The following is a 17,196-nucleotide window of genomic DNA, read 5'->3' as shown; positions in this document are numbered from 1 at the left end:
AGTTCTAGCTATGTTTAAGAAATTGGCGAAAATATCTGCATGCTTTGAATGTGATCCACGTAGAACGGTTATTGTTGATGACTCTCCATTACAAATGTTGTGTTTCACCTACAAATAATTGCATATATCTTTCAAATTTTGATGAAAAAAATATGGTTGATAATGTTCTCATAGAAGAGTTTCTCCCATACTTGTTGCAACTTGATGAGAACAAAGATGTGTGTGAATTCGTTAACGCTAATCATTATGGACAAGCCCCAATTTCCAATGACAATGAATACAAAGGTCTCATGGACTATTCGAATGGTTGAAACTCAGGATGGTCGCAAAAGGAGATAACCACAAATAAGCTACCTATGTTTGAGAAGCTAGGACACCTTTTTGTCAAGTAGGAGGAGTCAACAAATCCAAGCAAGGAAATGGAGATTAGAAGGAACGAAATAATGGCAAATGAAGAAACCTTAATTGATATGATGAAGGGAGCACAATTAATATCCGTAGCAAGGAAGTTGGGTTATGCCACACTATCATAGAAGACTCTAATAGTTAAGGTTTTTGTGAAGAAGAAGCTACCAAATGAGCAAAATATTCTCAAACACTAAGGTACTACGTACTCACTAGAAATCATGTTGAATTTTCAATAAATACTTTTGCAAATGATATTTGTATTTTGATTCAAAACACTCACTTCATCATGGTTTCTTGCAGATTTCATATAGATTATTCTTTGAAGGAGTATTTCATAGGAATTTTGGACCATTTCATTCAGATGAAAGAATAAACATCTAAGAACAACTAGGGATTACTTTGAATTTTTTTTTGTCTTTGCAACTAAGAAAAATTCACACAAAGATTATTCAGTGTGTTTGAGTTTTTCTTGATATTGAACCATTGGTTTTTAGACCAATCGTCACCTAATTATACTTTGCCATTGGTTTTTAGACAAATTGTATGAATTGACTTGGAGAGCTTTAAATTTTACTTATGTATTGTCAATTGAACTACTTTTATGATCACATTGTTTTTTAGTATTGTGATAGCAATTTAAGATTGTTTTGGATGTCTTTAGTGATCAAATGTTGAATGCTAAAACCATCAATTTTGTTTTGAGGTTTAAAAATGAATATCAACTAGATGTTTCGTGTTTCTTTTCAGAGCCAAAAGAAAGAAATATATTGTTTTTTGAGTGGAATAAGTCATTTGAAAGAGAAAATTCTTCTATTCAACCTTTTATGGGACTCATTGAAGCCATCAACCACTCCCTACTTACTACTTACCTTGGGGGATTTAACATTTGCGAGTTTTTCATTTCAAGTTTTTTTGACAATTTTAGCAATCTTTAGAGTTTTTTAAACCAAACATGTGTCATAGCATAAAGTATCTATTTAATGTAATTTTCAATCATCATAAGACTCCATATATAAGTGGTTGACGGAGAGAGAAAGTATAAATTCTAGAGAGATAGTATTTATGTGCGTTACCATTGGAAGAAGAGATCATAAATCCTTGAGAGAGAGAGAGTGACTTCTCATCTAGAGAGAGAAATTATAATTCTAGAGTTGTATATCACTACGCACAGAGAGAGAGAGACCGAGAGGGCATAACGACATAAAAATGCAAACAAAAAAAATCACCATTTCACAACTCATGCCATTAGAGTCAAATATGCTCGCAGCGCATGTCATTAGAGTCAAATAATCCATAGCATATATACATGCGATAAAGTAAAAAATCATGCAAAATAGAGACAACACTATTTTCAGAGTTAAATAATCCACAGCATATATAAATGCGATGAAGTCAAAAATCATGCCAAATAGAGACAATACTATTTTTCCTTAGCTTGAACTTTTTGAAACAACGTAAGTTTGAGGATGTAAGTACATTTGCTAAACTGCCACAGGACAAGACTAAAATTAGAGTACAAAAAAGAATAGTCACTCTAATGGTCACTCTAAAAGGCAAGTAATTGGCTCCCAGATAGCTTGCAAGTTGCTTCATGTCTTTTGCTTGAAATTTGAAATCCTGCATTTCATAAATAATTTTTTTCTAAGATAGATGATCACAAGTATAATAAACTAAAATAAATGCAAAAAAAACACTTTAGTATCATAGAGCAATTATCTAGTTTAGTGGAAGATGCATACCAAACCAATAGTACTTAAATGGGGGGACAAATCCTATCCATTGGTGATAGGGTTGGCTAATGAATAATCATGTGCTCCTTAGGTTCCAGTTTGAGCACTTTCGTGTACACATAGTACATATGTTTGCATGCCAAAAAGGATTTTTTGTCTTCTCTCGCTTTTGAAAATCCATACATGTGCATGTTGGACTCACTTTTATATGAATCTCATAAATGTTTTCTATGAGCACTCTAAAAACTACATGCTCTTGAGACTTTTTCACTTCATTTAAAAATAAAGATGTCCTACTATTACATGCTTTAAATTTCTTCATGGCCATTCTTCTCAGGGCCCACTAGTGCATGGCACATCACTCTCTAACACACTATTTCTTTGAGATGACAAAGGTGTGGACGTTGTTTCTTTTTGAGATCCAATATCATCATCATTGTCACTAATTTGAAGTGTAATGTTAGAAATGACTGGTCCTTGGATATCAAGCCTGATTTTTTTGGGCCGGCCACGATGGTTTTGTTGTCTAGATTCCATGACATATTCCTAGCGATGGGAGCTACTTGTTCTTGTTCTACCCCTCTTTTTGTGATGTAATGTTTCTTTGTCTTCCATGAAAAATTGGATGCTCATACATTGGAGTCCCTACAATAGCCTCGTGTACTAAATGGGCCACGTTGGCCGGAGTTGGAGTGTGTTGAGATTCAACTCTAGAAACCAAGGTCTCCATTATGAAACCCGTTCCTATATAACACCTAGTAGTATATCCCAAATGCTTTTCGCATTGTATATATGAATTTATAATATTTTTTATGCAAGCATCATACAAATAAAATTTTCTCTTTCCACCTTCACTCGCTAACCAGCTGGCATGCACACTTTCTGATAAATTAACATTGGAAATTTGTGCCCGCTCCCACAGACTTAAATCAGTCTATGAAACTTAAAAAAATATGCATAAATATTTATAAATTTCATGTTTGCAAAATTTATAAATTTTGCTAAAAATATAAATTGTCATAAAGGTACTTACATCTGTACCAATTCCTCCGCAACGAGATTGTGCCTTTTGAGATGCACGCTAAATGGTCTTACAAGCTCTTATTTCCTCACTGCACTTATCAATGTGTTGATTTGTTAGATTTTAAGGTATCTACTTTTTAGCGTATTTGTGCATACTTTGCTCCCAACAATGAAACATGCATGACTGTACTTGACCCTCCATAATATTATCTGGCCTACCATTGAAGACTATTCAAATAGCATTCCAATTTTCCCCAACCTCATCAGACATAAAACCTACAAAATTAGTTGCATCGTGTCAGTACTTTTCCATTGTTGAACTAAGGTTCTCCCAAAAAATAACTTGAGTCTTTGCATCCTCCTCTTTAGTTTCACATATAGCAAGTATCTGCAGTGATTGTATGCTGCAAGATATTCAACATAATATTTTCACACATATCATCTCAAATTTAATGATGAAAAAAATATGAGATATTTTAAATACTTAAAGATTACCTTGGATCATAAATTGAGCATGACATTGTTGCCCAACCTATGGGTAAAATCAAAATTCACCCACTATTTCTTAAGTCACCCATTTGGATTTGTTTCATCTGATTTACTAGATCAATCCCAGAACCTGGTCCCTTAGAGGACATTTTAAATAGGGAGCACTTGTCATCCTCTTCACCCTGTCTAGGAAATCTACTCCCATGGAAAAAAGGAAACATGCACCTTTTTTGAAGTAATAAAATATTATCATATCCATCCCCAATAACATCACCTTGACTATTCCTCTCCTTTGAAACAATTGAAGAAAACCTACATGATGCATCCCAAGAAAGTTAAAACAATAATACTTAAAATATGAACAAATTCAAGGAAGACCAATTAGTTTCTCATATCCTCCAAAAAAACATTGAATTGTCCATCGCATATAACTTCAACTTCCTCACCAATCAAGGAGTTAACAAATATGAACAAATTCAAGGAAGACCAATTAGTTTCTCATATCCTCCAAAAAAACATTGAATTGTCCATCGCATGTAACTTCAGCTTCCTCACCAATCAAGGAGTTAAGCACAAGTTGTTCCGCCACCAACATTTGAATTTTTCTCGGTCCACCCTTGTCAATTTTTAGTACTGTAACTACCAGTTTCCATACTCTTGAAATGGAAGCCGTGGAGGTTCCTGCTTTAACATTATGACAATGTTTACCAGCATGTATTGCTAGTCGCGACATTGTACTGTCTTGAGGCAAAACATAACAGATTTTTCAAGGACAAGCAGCAACACAAGTAAAAACCTTATGAACATATTCACAAGTTATTGTTGTCTTCTCTTCCATTGCAAGGTAGTCCTTCTTGACCTATCTATCCAAATATCCACAAAATTGATACCACTAAATTCATGTTCATTATATAATGAGGACATGTTGAATAATTTCATTGCATGCATCCCAGACAATGGCTTAGACAAGTTGTGCATGCTATCGCCATGGTTGTAATACATGGGTGAGTCCACAAGTGACCATCAAAGCGTTGCTTCATCCCTAACATTTGTTTTGTTTTATCTTGAGCCGCAAGCAACTCAAAGCACACATTTTCATCATAATGTTGTGGAAGTTTAGCAACTTGCAAAGGAGCTCCATATAATGCTAAAAAATACTTTAACTTTTTTGCCCCTGCATTCAAACTGGTAAATTATAATTTTAAAATATGTACGAACTGTAATTTTGTGCTTGCAAGTGGAATTTGGCAAATTTGGCAAGCTTTTTTATTTCTAGATGGTGGCTCAAGGATTGCATTTAATGGATTCTAATAGTGCCTCCAATTGGTGTGTGTGTATGTGTGTGTGTGTGTGTATATATATATATATATATATATATATATATATATATATGAGTGTGTGCGTGTGTGAACACAAGTGTATATGTTGATAGAAGTTTAATATATATATATATATATATCTTATTCTATAAGTGTTTAGTCATTTGAAATATATAATTGTTATGTGTTCAAATTGTTTAATTATATACTCTTTATCAGTATTTATTGTATATATTTTATAACTATAATACATGTAAAGTGAAGTGAAAGTGAATGAGCCTATTTTTTTGTGAAGAAGAAGAAGGAATAGAAGAAGAAGAGAAGGTACTCATGTGTGTGTGTTTGTGTGTGTGTGTGTGTATTTTAGTTATTTACTTATATTACCCACAAACGAACATATATATACATGTTCAAAGACCAAGGTACCCAAATAAATACAAGGTTTATTATAAAAAACAAACTTAGACAGCCTGATTTTAGACAAATGAATAAAATCAGGTTGGTACAAGCTGACCCCATCCAAAAGGAAGAAGCTCCTTCACAAACTTCAAACCAGTTTCCAATCTTCCAAACAGTAAAGCACTAGAAAAGTTGAACCAAAGAGAGTAGCCCTCACTTGCACCCATAGAAACAACACAACATTTTGTTAGCATTGGCTCTATATGCAGGTGATGCATGGGCATCCTAGTTGTTATCCATGTCACAAAGGTACAACTTTTTTTGCAAATTGCAATATAAATTTCAAGAGACTTTGGTAGTCAATTACACCATTATAAACAAACTTTTAATAGTTTGATATACTGGTACCGGTATTGATACTAGTACCAAATTTTTAGTGCCAGTATTGGTACATACTGCGTAAATTGGCACGCTAATTGTTATCCATTTCACATAGGTACACCTTTTTGTGTAAGTAACCTTATAATTGAAAGCAAAATTTCAAGAGACTTTGGTAGCCAATTACATCATTTTAAACAAACTTTATACAGTCTGATACACTAGTATTGATACTAGTACCAGTCTCAATTTTTTAGTGTCGGTACTGGTACTTCTATCTTGCAATCCTGGTCAACTGGTATAGTGGTACTAGCAGTAATGGTATTGATACTACTACACATCTATATTGTTATAATGCTATACTCGTTTATTGGCAAACTGGTTTCTAGACATTGTTTATGTCGAGAATACCAAAAAGGTGTATAAACTAGCAGTCTTATATAGGAGATAGGTAATTCTATAAGTCTTGCAAAGAGCCAGTATATTGGTACTAGTATCAATCAATGCTAGTACTAGTACTATTAGTACCAGTATTCTTAATACTGATACTAAAATTTATGTACTTCTAAATTGGTATACCAAGTGGCATACTTAGTATTGGTACTAGTCTAAAATTGTCAGTGCTAGTACTAGCACTGGTAGTACTGGTACTGATACTGCTTTATTAATTTTTTGGTATACATGTTTAATGGTTTACCGGCTCCCTGACATATTGTTATTTCATGAATATCTGAACAATGTTAAAACGAGGAGTTTTACCCTCGGAGATAGGAAATAGATAATTCTATAAGGGTCCTACTGAGAGCCAGTATACTGGTATAGATACAGGTTTGGTATAATAGTACTAGTACAAGTACTAGTCTTCTGAGTTTTAGTACTCGAACTGAAACTACTATACTAGCATACTAGTACTGGTACTAGTCAAAAGACTTCTAGTGCTAGTACTGGTGCTGCTAGCATTGGTAATGATATTTCTATTTTTCTATACCGCTATACCTATTATATCAGCCGCCGGTTACAAAACCAAAAGAATACAAAAACGAGGAGTTTTATATTTGAAATATAAAATCGTTACGTGTTCAGTTTGTAGAAGGAGTAGAAGAAGAAGAGAAGGTACTCAGTGTGTGTGTGTGTGGATGTGTGTGTGCACGCATTTTATACTCACACAAATGGGTGTGTGTGTGTGAATTCTTGCACCAAATGCCTATTTCCATGTGTGTGTGTGTGTGTGTGTATGCGCACACGTGTAGGTCCTCCATAGGAGCTTCCAATGGAGCCCCAATGGAGCTCTTTCTCACCATGCCTTTCAAGGCATGGAAGAGCTCCATTTGGAGCTCCATTGGGGCTCCAAATGGAGCTATCCCATTCCTTGAAAGGCATGGTGAGAAGGTAGCGTGTGCGCTTCCTTCTCACCATGCCTTTCAAGGCATGGGGGAGCTCCAATGGAGCTCCATTGCAAGCTCCTATGATGGAAATGCATACACACACACACACAGATAACAACACATTTCCCAAATAGAATCATGCATACACACACACACACATACTTGCATTCACACACATAGCCACACAGTGACACATGACGAAAATACAATAATGCATACTCACACGCAAACACGCTTACAATCATGAATTTTTATACTACAAACACAAATAAACTTGTTGGTCTTAAATGGTCAAGTACTTTGAGAGCATCGATGAGCTCGAATGTCGAGTTCTCGGCATCACTTCTAGTTGGATATCCCTTGCGTTGGTGCACGATAATGCTTCTTATCCCTTGCAATGATGTGAAATAATGCTTCTTATCCCTGTCGTAAGTAATACAAGTCCATGATGGTGCATTCAGTAAAGATGATCAGGAACATTCATTTTGTGTGAATTTGTCAAATATAGTTTATTGAAGCAATGAATCCCCATGCAATCAGAACGCAATCAAGGTTAATTGCACATTTGATCATGGGAGAAAAGCATAATGAGGGCTTCAATCTGCATCACTAATTTCCGCAGAATTTTGGGTTTGTCCAGCGTTGGGGTCGACGAGTTGCGATGCAACTAGTGCTAACACAAGCTACCGAAGCCGACAAAATATATATTGTCTAAGAGATCATGTGTGCATATTAGTTTACTATCCCATTTAACAATTGATTATAGCGTGGTAATTGGGTGGAATTTTAGAGGATTGCACATTTAACTTACCCTCGGCAAGTGCAACAACTACATAATTAAATGATATAAGCCTTAGAAATTGAAATGAAAAACAGGTGGGTGATCCTCTTGCCCTAGAGATTATATTTAATTATTTGGGGGGCCTAAGGTTGAAGACTCCGAATCCAATTAACTTTTGGAAACTTTAAAAGAGGTTTCAAAAAATAACAAAAAGATTAATGTTTGCATGCATGGAAAAGTTTGTCAAAAAAATTGGGTGAAGTGAGATCAGATGGGCGTTCCGGGGCTCCTCTTCTGTGTAATCTTTGTTAATCAGATGCAACTCTAGATTGACATGTGCAGGTTGTGGTAAGATTAGCGCCTTGCAAAAATTCCCCAATCTTGGATGAGTTGTACCTGTCGAATGAAAGGTCTTCCCAATATGATTTCGTGATTGAGTTTCTATGATCCAAAGTCCACTATGGCAAAAGTGTGTTGATATTCAATTCACATGAATTAACTACCACATCTCAAGCATTACTAAGAGTCTCTCTATGTGCCCATCAACCAATTGCAATTACATTCAAGTTTGTCTAATGGCTGGTTGTCTCCATGATTCCCATACTTCTTTCATGGCTATGGCTATGCCTGCCCCACTATCTAGTATTTCCATGGTTTCAATATCATTATATCTAACTAGAAGGGTTGTGTTTCCTTCTTCCCCTTTGTAATATTCTCCCACTTTGTTGATTGGAACAGATCTAATCTCTTTGTTATCCAATTCGTGTTTCAATTTTCCCAATTTGTTTTGCAATTAACCCTGTTATCCCCACCTTCTCTAGAGTTTTCTGTAGATCATTCCATAAGTATGGTCTGCTTTTCAATAGTTCTCCTAATGGGTGTAGACATGATTGAATGCATGTTGTCTACCTCTAAGGTCTGTTCTGCTCTTTGTACCTGAGTGGAGTTACACACTATGGATTTATCTTTGTTATCTCCCAAGTAAGTGGGTAATGTTTTCAAGGTCAATGGTTTAGACATTCCTTAAGCTTCAGATCATCAATCTCCGTACAAGGATTGTACATCCATGTCCATATAAGGAGGTAGATTTTCTAAGCAAACTTCCTCTATAAGAGCTGACCTCAAAGTTAGGCTCCCATCATTAAAATCTCTAACTTTTTTCCATAAGTGTCCTGGCCAATCTTCTTCTATGAAAGGAATTCCGTCTAAGGTATCTTCGTTGTCCGACACTATAAGTTTTGGTTCTTTGGTTTCAAGGTGGGGTTCTACCACAACTTTGGAATTTTTTAAAAAAATTTCTACCACAAGCTCTCTAGGTTTTGCCAAACTCTCGAGCTTTGGTTTTTGTTTTTCTAGTATCTCTTGAGTAATTCTTACCAAATTTTGATAAGCTTCAAGCTTGGTTGCTTCCATGTCTGGAGGTGGATAGTTTTTCCATTTGTTTTCCATGTTTTGGCATGCTTTAAGTCCCACTTGGTAAGCTTCCAAGACTGCAGTAATAGGCTCAAAAATTTTGCCTATCAAAATTGATCCTCCAGATTTCACTGTGGTTTCCTTGACTTCGCCTCCAATTTCTTTCACCTTTTCCTGGAATATTTTCTTTGCTTTCTCCTCAATTTCCCATTGTTTTTGTTTCCTCGTCTCATACCTTTTTCTTTTGCTTCTTTTGGTCTTTTGAAAGGAATTTTTGTATTCTCGAACTCATCAGAGGAGGTATGTTTTTTTTTCTTAGCCTAGGCTTTGGTGATTACCTTGATTGGAACAATCGGTTCACTCTCAGATGAGCTACTAGGTATCACTTGGACTATTGTTTTACGTTTACTACTGCTTTACCCTTGTTTAAAGGATTTTTTGGACAATCTTCTGGGAAGTGTCCTCCATTTTTGCAACATTGTATGCAATAAGCAAGAATTGGATTAAGGTTCTTCTCTGGCTTTGGGCCTTCGTTTTTCTAATGATCATCTGCACCATAGTTATGACAATTTTGAGTTCTTGGCTTAGTCATGGGTATTACCATAGGAGGTCTAACACGTTGATTAGCCACATAGTACATCCGTGTAAGCTCTGGAGTAGCATAAGTCACAGGTTCTTCCATTGGTGGTGGACGTGAATTATTCCAATGTTGGACGGATACGCCACGACGAACGTCATCATAGTGAGAACTCACCTAAAATATAATGTCAACTGAGGACAAAGCTCGACCCGTAGGCGCGTGGAAGCAAGCAAAGGGTTTCAACCTCTAATCTACCGACTAATGACTACTTCCTACAAAGATATCAAATCTACATGCCATCGGTTCTGTGAATGTGAGAGTCTCCTATGATGCTACCGCAAGCCAAAAGCCCATTAGACGTCCTCGAAACGTTACGAAACTTGAGGGATATCCTATCAACACCAATAGGCCACTCTCCCTAAGATCCATGACCAAAAAAACCTACTCAAAACCCTCCGTGCAGAAAACACGTAGGATGTCTGGCCGGTTTTTGCAGGTCGACGTTTCCAAAAACTAAAGTGCCTAATGTGTAGCTCTACTCACTCTGATCGCTTGGATATGGTGAAATGCAAAAACGGACAACAGTTACTCACCGAAACTCCAAAAGTAGCTCGCGCGTGAATCTGCCAAAACACAGAGGAACGCGCGTGATGTAAGCATCAACGCGTAGATCTCCTCGTGGGCAACACACTTCTGCTCTCGGTTTGCAATTCTGACCACCGTAGCTCATGTAACGCACACACACACTCTCTCACTCTCTCGTAGTCTCCCAACGACACACAAGATCAGATTATTAGAAGTCTCCTTACAAAGCTTTAGGTTTTGGTTTATATACTAAACCTTAGAAAACCTAATGTCCGGCCAAAATGACCTGATTTGTCCCTAGGCTTCTATAGAGCTTAATTACAACACTGTGAGCTGGCTTTGCTCATCCAACCAGCATCTCTGGCCATATTACAATTGTCGACTTAAAATATGAAGTTCACGTAATCATTACAAAAGTGGTCTTGTAATGGCTCAAAATAATAATAACGGGATATTCGATGATGTCCATGAGCTTGTATCTTCACATTACAGCATCCATCTTCGTCTTCATCACTTCATCAGCATCTTTATTTGGAATCTTTAGAGAATATTTGAGGAATATTTATGGAATCTTTGTGGAAGCGTTGTTTAAAGGTTGACCTTTCAACACTCTCTCTCTCTCCGAAGTCTTGTCATCCCCGACAAGACCCTATGTCTCTAGTGGTCTTAACGAGTGCTTCATGTTTAGATTTTGTTGTTGCAGTTGCTTCTACTAGATTCTTTGTATGTTATAGAGGTACCTTTTTCTTGTACATGTAGTGTAGTTGAATCCATAGCTCTCCCCCTCCGATTGGTTGTTGTATCGTGAATAAGTCGAGTGAGTTTTGTTGTTGCAACATCTCTTTATCTTGGCAACTCTCTATTTTTTGTTCTTTGGGTGTCATCTTGCATGTGTACCTGCAATCTTGAAGCGTTTTTTTTTTTTTTTTTGGGCCGTTCCCCTTTGATCCTATAGTTGATGAGCATGTAGTTGTTTGGGGATGTCATTGGTTTGCTTTTCTGTGTTTTAATAAGAAAAATAGTAAAAATAAAATGTGGCATATATTACAAAATGAAGGTCTTGAATACCTGGATAAGACTAAAGGGAAAAACACAGTGGGAAAAAATGCCTTTAGTCACAATTAAATGTCAGGCTATATGTACTCATGTATTGATGTAACTGAGTTTTGCTGAGTTAAAGTACTTATGGCCGTATGGCTACTATTATTGACTGGATATACATTGGATAAGAGTTAGTAGCTTGAAATCAGAGTCGTTGTTGTTGAGAAAATGCTTATGAAACCTGCCGCTTCGTCATCATCATTTTGTTGTGTAAGTGCATGGGTGGAACACAAGAGTCGTGTCAAATGCAAATGTCCAATGATGGGACATTATATATGCTTGCACATTTAGATGCATGGGAAACAATATGTTGTGCGAGAGGAGTTTGAATGGGTTCTTCCAGAAGGGAACGTAGCTAGAGAAGCAAAAATATATTTGACTTCAAGAGCTGCCGTTACTCACAAGAAGGGTTTTTGTCGATGAGGTTTTGTCCACTCTCCTCACTGTGTTCATGTGCGTGAGTGTTTTCTGGACTACTGTGCCACTCCACCATTTTAAATAGTAGACTTCGACTCTTATGCTCACCTATCCAGCATGAGCAACCCCATTTTACAATATGCTCAGCTCTTCTAGCTTGAGCTATAATCTAAATATCTAGACTCATAGACCACAAAAAATATTAAGACATGAAGCTTGGGTCTGATGCTTGCTCATTTAATGGCGCAGCTGCCCGAATCTTGACTCTTATGCCATGATTTTTATGGCGACCTGACTTACTCTCAGAGCTTTCGACCAAGAATAGGTATTGAAATTCAAAACTCCCATCTTCGAAGAGAGGATTTGTAAAGGACCATACTGGCAATATTGGTTTCTTTTGCCATACCTGGGTGACCTTGGTTGTCAAAATTTCTTTTTGTTGTTGTTGGTCCCTTGGTTGAGAATATTGGCTCACTCCATTCTCCGTAACACTTTGTCTATCATGTCTTGACATTTCTTGAGAGTTAGAGATGACTTCAATCTTCTTCGTTATGTTTTGTTCTTTTGGCACCCATTTGTATCTGCATCGTGTGATTAGCGTGTCTTTGCAAATATCCTTTGCCTTGACTATGACATTGTCCTTGGTTTTGCCTTCCGTGAAATTGTGATTATCTTCAAGTTGAAGTCGTCTGATTGAAGAATGTTTACCTGGCATGTTTGGTAGCCAGATTCTCCGATTTCCTTGATAGTAACCTTGTGCTTGAAGAATTGTAGATGGCACTTCCCATGATGTTTTTGATGTTGTATTGAGATGTACAAGAGTGCCAATTTTGGGATTATTTATCGAAGTTTTATGTTGGTATGAAGGCCAACTCGATTTGAAATTTCTTGCGTACCTTTGGCGAGCCTTGTTGGTTGGTTTCCTTGTCTATATAAATATGAGATTTGTTTCTTTTGGGGATGCTTTTTGAAACCTTTATCCACCGCATAAGCCGAGGTCTGTGGTTTTGGTAACCAAAGTTTCTTTTGACCCTCATAATAGCCTTGCTCTGCTAAGCTGTACTGGGAGGCTATCCATCCCATGTGTTTATCTTTCGTCAATTGGCTAGGATCATTTACCCATATTGGGTCCTTGACCTTTATTTATTTAGCTTTAGTGTAGACCTTTGAAAACCTTTGGCGGCTGTGATCTCGCAGTGTAGGGTATTTTGGTTGAAAAACTTTCTTTGGCGTGGAAGCGTATTGACCATTGATATAGAAGCATTGTCTTGAACGTGAGTGGGTTGGACTGAAGACTTTGATTGAATAGGATGCGTGTGTTGGTAGGACATTTGTGTGCTAACTTTAGCTTTTCCTTTGTCAGCAGCAGCCGATAATCTTGGAGCGGTCGTAGGCTGGCTTTCTTGAGAGCTAGTCATGATGACCATTGTTGAAAATCCAGGTTCTTCTGCCAATGTTTTTGCCCAGTGCTTGGACAAAATCAAATGTGTACTCATTTTGGAGGAATCCACCACTAGGAATTTTTCTTTGATTACCTTTGACCGTAGTTAAAGGGTAGCTTCTGCAATCCCTAAACTTGTGACGGCTATTCCATGTGCTCTAGGAACCTGTACCTGAATTTCATATAGTTCTGGCTTACCTAGAAGTAACCATAGCCCATAAGACATGACATTAGTCATGGCAGTGCAATCTATCTCTCTCGTAAAATTGAATTTCAGTTTCTCATGCACATCCAATGAGAATTTAATCTTCTTGTTGGTGGCTGCCAAGTAGCTGATGTCCTCTTTGCTTTTGGTACTTGTCTTGGACTTTTGTGCCTTGGAAGCTTTGTCATCCTCTTGTATGTTGAACTTCTTTGTCATTTGACTGGTTGTAGCATGTCCCAAGTGCTTACTATCTTTTGATCTATATCTTTGGGGAAGGTCTATAGCCTGAGAAGCTTGTTGGTCTTCATTGCTACTTTCTGACTGTGACGCCTTGGCTCTTGATTTCAGAAGCTCTCTGTCACTATTTACTTCTTCTACCACTTGAAGGTCATTCAATGGTGACTTTTCTTCTTGGAAATGTTTTGAATCTTGTGTAGTAGGATGTTGAGGTTGACTCTCTTCTTCTAATGCAATGGTCTCCATGGCCTTTGGTTTCCATTGTTCCATGGGTTTTTGTAGAGTCTCTTCTCGAAAATATTCATTCATATTCTGTATTGCTTGTCCTTGGTAGTCAATCTTGGACTCAGTCATTTCTTGTTCTTCTGTGCATTCTATGTCTTTAGTTACATCTTCTTTTAGCTTCTCATACTCCTTGGTAGTCAATCTTGGACTCAATCATTTCCTGTTCTTTTGTGCATTCTATGTCGTTAGTTACATCTTCTTTTAGCTTCTCATACTCTTTGATTTGTTCAATCACCAATGAAGAGTCCATAGTAGAGAACTTATTTGGTAGACTTTCAGCTTCATCCATTGATTCTATTTGCATGTCTTCCACTTGTGACGTGGCACTAAGATTTTTTGTTACCTCTGCCACCTCTTCTTTTGTTGGCTCACTATCGTCAGAATCTTGGCTTCTTTTGCTCTCGAACCTTGAACTACGAGCTTCATCTTCATCACCTTGTGGATGCTTCGACTTGTCCTCACTGAGGTGCCTTAAACGATCTTGAATCATCTGATTCAATTGATCTTTTTTGAAAGCTTGATTCTCTATGATAATGTCATTGACACCCTTGACTTCAAGCAAGTGTGTCTTCAGCCTGTCTTTTGTGCTTTGCGACAAAATATGCTTCTTTTCCAAAGATCTTGTTGGGGATTCTTGATTCCGTTCCCTTGTTTTCACTGTCTGAACTTTTCTTTTGGCTTGTTGCTTCTTCTTTTCCATGTAGAGCTTTGTTGGACAGTCCTTCATTAAATGACCAATGGCACATTGGTCGCAATATGTTGTTATCTCAACATGTGCACCCTTTGGACAAGGAAGCTCTCCATAATACTGCTGACAATGGTTTCCTGCCCGGGGCGGTCACTTTTTAGAATGTGTATGCTATCACGTGAGTTAACCGGAGAGGATTATTGAAAGATCAAAATGTATACATAGAGAGGGGGGTGGGGTTTTTTTAAATAGGCACGTAGTGTAGATATAGTATGTATATTGAGGTATTATTAATAACCTCTTGAACGCACGTGATATAGGAAGCTTTTGATAAGTGACTGCCCCGGGGTTTCCTGTGGTATCTAGATACATATATGACCTCTTCTTTGCATGCATGAACCTGTAGATTACGACTGACTTAGGTGTATCCACTGGCTTCGTCTCTTTATCCTTCATCCTCTTGTCCTTGAGAAGCTGAAAATAGCTTCCATTATTGCTTGCGTACAAAATCAAATCACTATCCATGCTTTCTAGCAGTTGTAATGCTAATTCTTCCATCAGTATATGGTCTTTGAGGTGGGGCTTCTGCATAGCCTTAGGGCTATGTTTCCGAGTTTATTTTGGCGAGTTCTGCACCGAGAGTGAAGATTGAACCAAATCTTTGTTTTCTGTTTCCCTTGATGGTGCTTTTGGACGGGGTCCAAGTATGTGACTCACAGGTTTCCCACAATTGCTAAACTCATCCATATTTTTCACATCGGCTATTTCATAGTGCCTATCATATTTGTCGACCACAATGCTATCTTGACCTGACCTTTTACATTGGGCATTGTGAATTTCCAATGGTCTCTCCTCCGGCTCGGCATCTTCCAATGCTTCTTGAAATTCCACTTGGACTCCTGAAAAGGACACTACTTCTCGTAAAACTGGACTTCTTATTCCCAATCTTGAAGAGATAGGGTCTCTTTGTTGAGTTTTAACTCCCCCCATCCGAGAGGGTTTCATATCTAATGTTGGCATCTGTTCTGTTGGAGCTATATATGGCTCACTCTAGTGAACTTGGTCTCACCTATATATTTGTATCTTGTCCTCAATATGAATCAGTCTTTGGGAGCGTATATGGTGTGTCTCTTGTCTCGTCTCTCTCTCTTTCTCTCTACATCTCAACATGGTATCACAACGGTAACGATCATGCGCTGATTCAATTCATGGTGACACAATAGTATGTGTATGCGATTCGCATGTAAGATTCAAAATTGATACAATTTTATTTTTGAGCGTTGATTCTTGTTAATTGTGGTTGTTTTGTGTTAAGAAGAATATGATTAGTGTTTACATGGCGTTTATTTCTAATCAATCTAATCGTTGATTACGCTTTCTTGTTGATGACACCCTGAACTTCATCTCTATTTTTCTTGCTGTTCTGCTCAAAATTTGGAGAAACGGGAAAAGCGCAATGGAGCAGAGCACAATGGCACTTTTCATCCAAAACTTGTTCGTCTCCTTGAGCTCTTCGATTTGAGTTCTAGGTTTGCGTCAATCGGCGTTCGCACCAGAAAGTTATGTTGTTTTTACTGCAATGGAGCTTGACGCAACTTTCGTCATCCTACTTCTTCGTGAAGCGTCCGCGATCATTTCTCTTATTTTGGCGTTTACTTTTTCGAGAAGATTTAGCTTTTTGCTATTCATATTGTGGCCGTCAATCTTGCGTCTCACGCCACTCTATTTTAAGGACTCGTTTATTATTAACGTCTCCTTTACCCTGCCTTTTTTGGGTGACGTCTCTCACATCTTTGGACATTCCTTGAGCATCCTTCTTACGTTTATCGTTGACAGAACGCAGGACTCATATCTCTCTCATTCTCAGTTGCGGCCTTCACCATATATGGTGTGCAGATTCTGCGATCTTATCTTATACGTCTTCTTGCAACAAGATATGGCTATGAATATTCTCGTCAACGACGTATGGAAGTACCTTATTGCAAACTTTCAGAGGAAATCTGTTACAGAAATACTTTATTTGAGAGGGTTGTTTAACAAGTTACAATATGAAGTTGGTAATGCCATGACGGGACATATTGAATCTTTCAAATCTATTATTAATCAACTTTCTACTGCCGGTGATCCTGTTCCACAAAAGCAACTGATTACACTTCTCCTTGATACGGTGAAGGACTCTTCTTGTGATAACATTGTTACTATTCTCTCTAATAAAGATGGTCTTGATTTTGACCAAGCCTGCATGTCTTTAATTGAATACTCTCAATGTCAAGAACTTCGGAATGCTGGTCATGATACAGCTATGATTTCACAAGAGGAGACTGAGTCACAA

This window comes from Adiantum capillus-veneris, chromosome 21 (genome assembly GCF_014529385.1).
Source record: "Adiantum capillus-veneris isolate H3 chromosome 21, ASM1452938v2, whole genome shotgun sequence".
Classification (NCBI taxonomy): Eukaryota; Viridiplantae; Streptophyta; class Polypodiopsida; order Polypodiales; family Pteridaceae; genus Adiantum; species Adiantum capillus-veneris.
Note: the sequence above shows the minus strand (reverse complement) of the source record.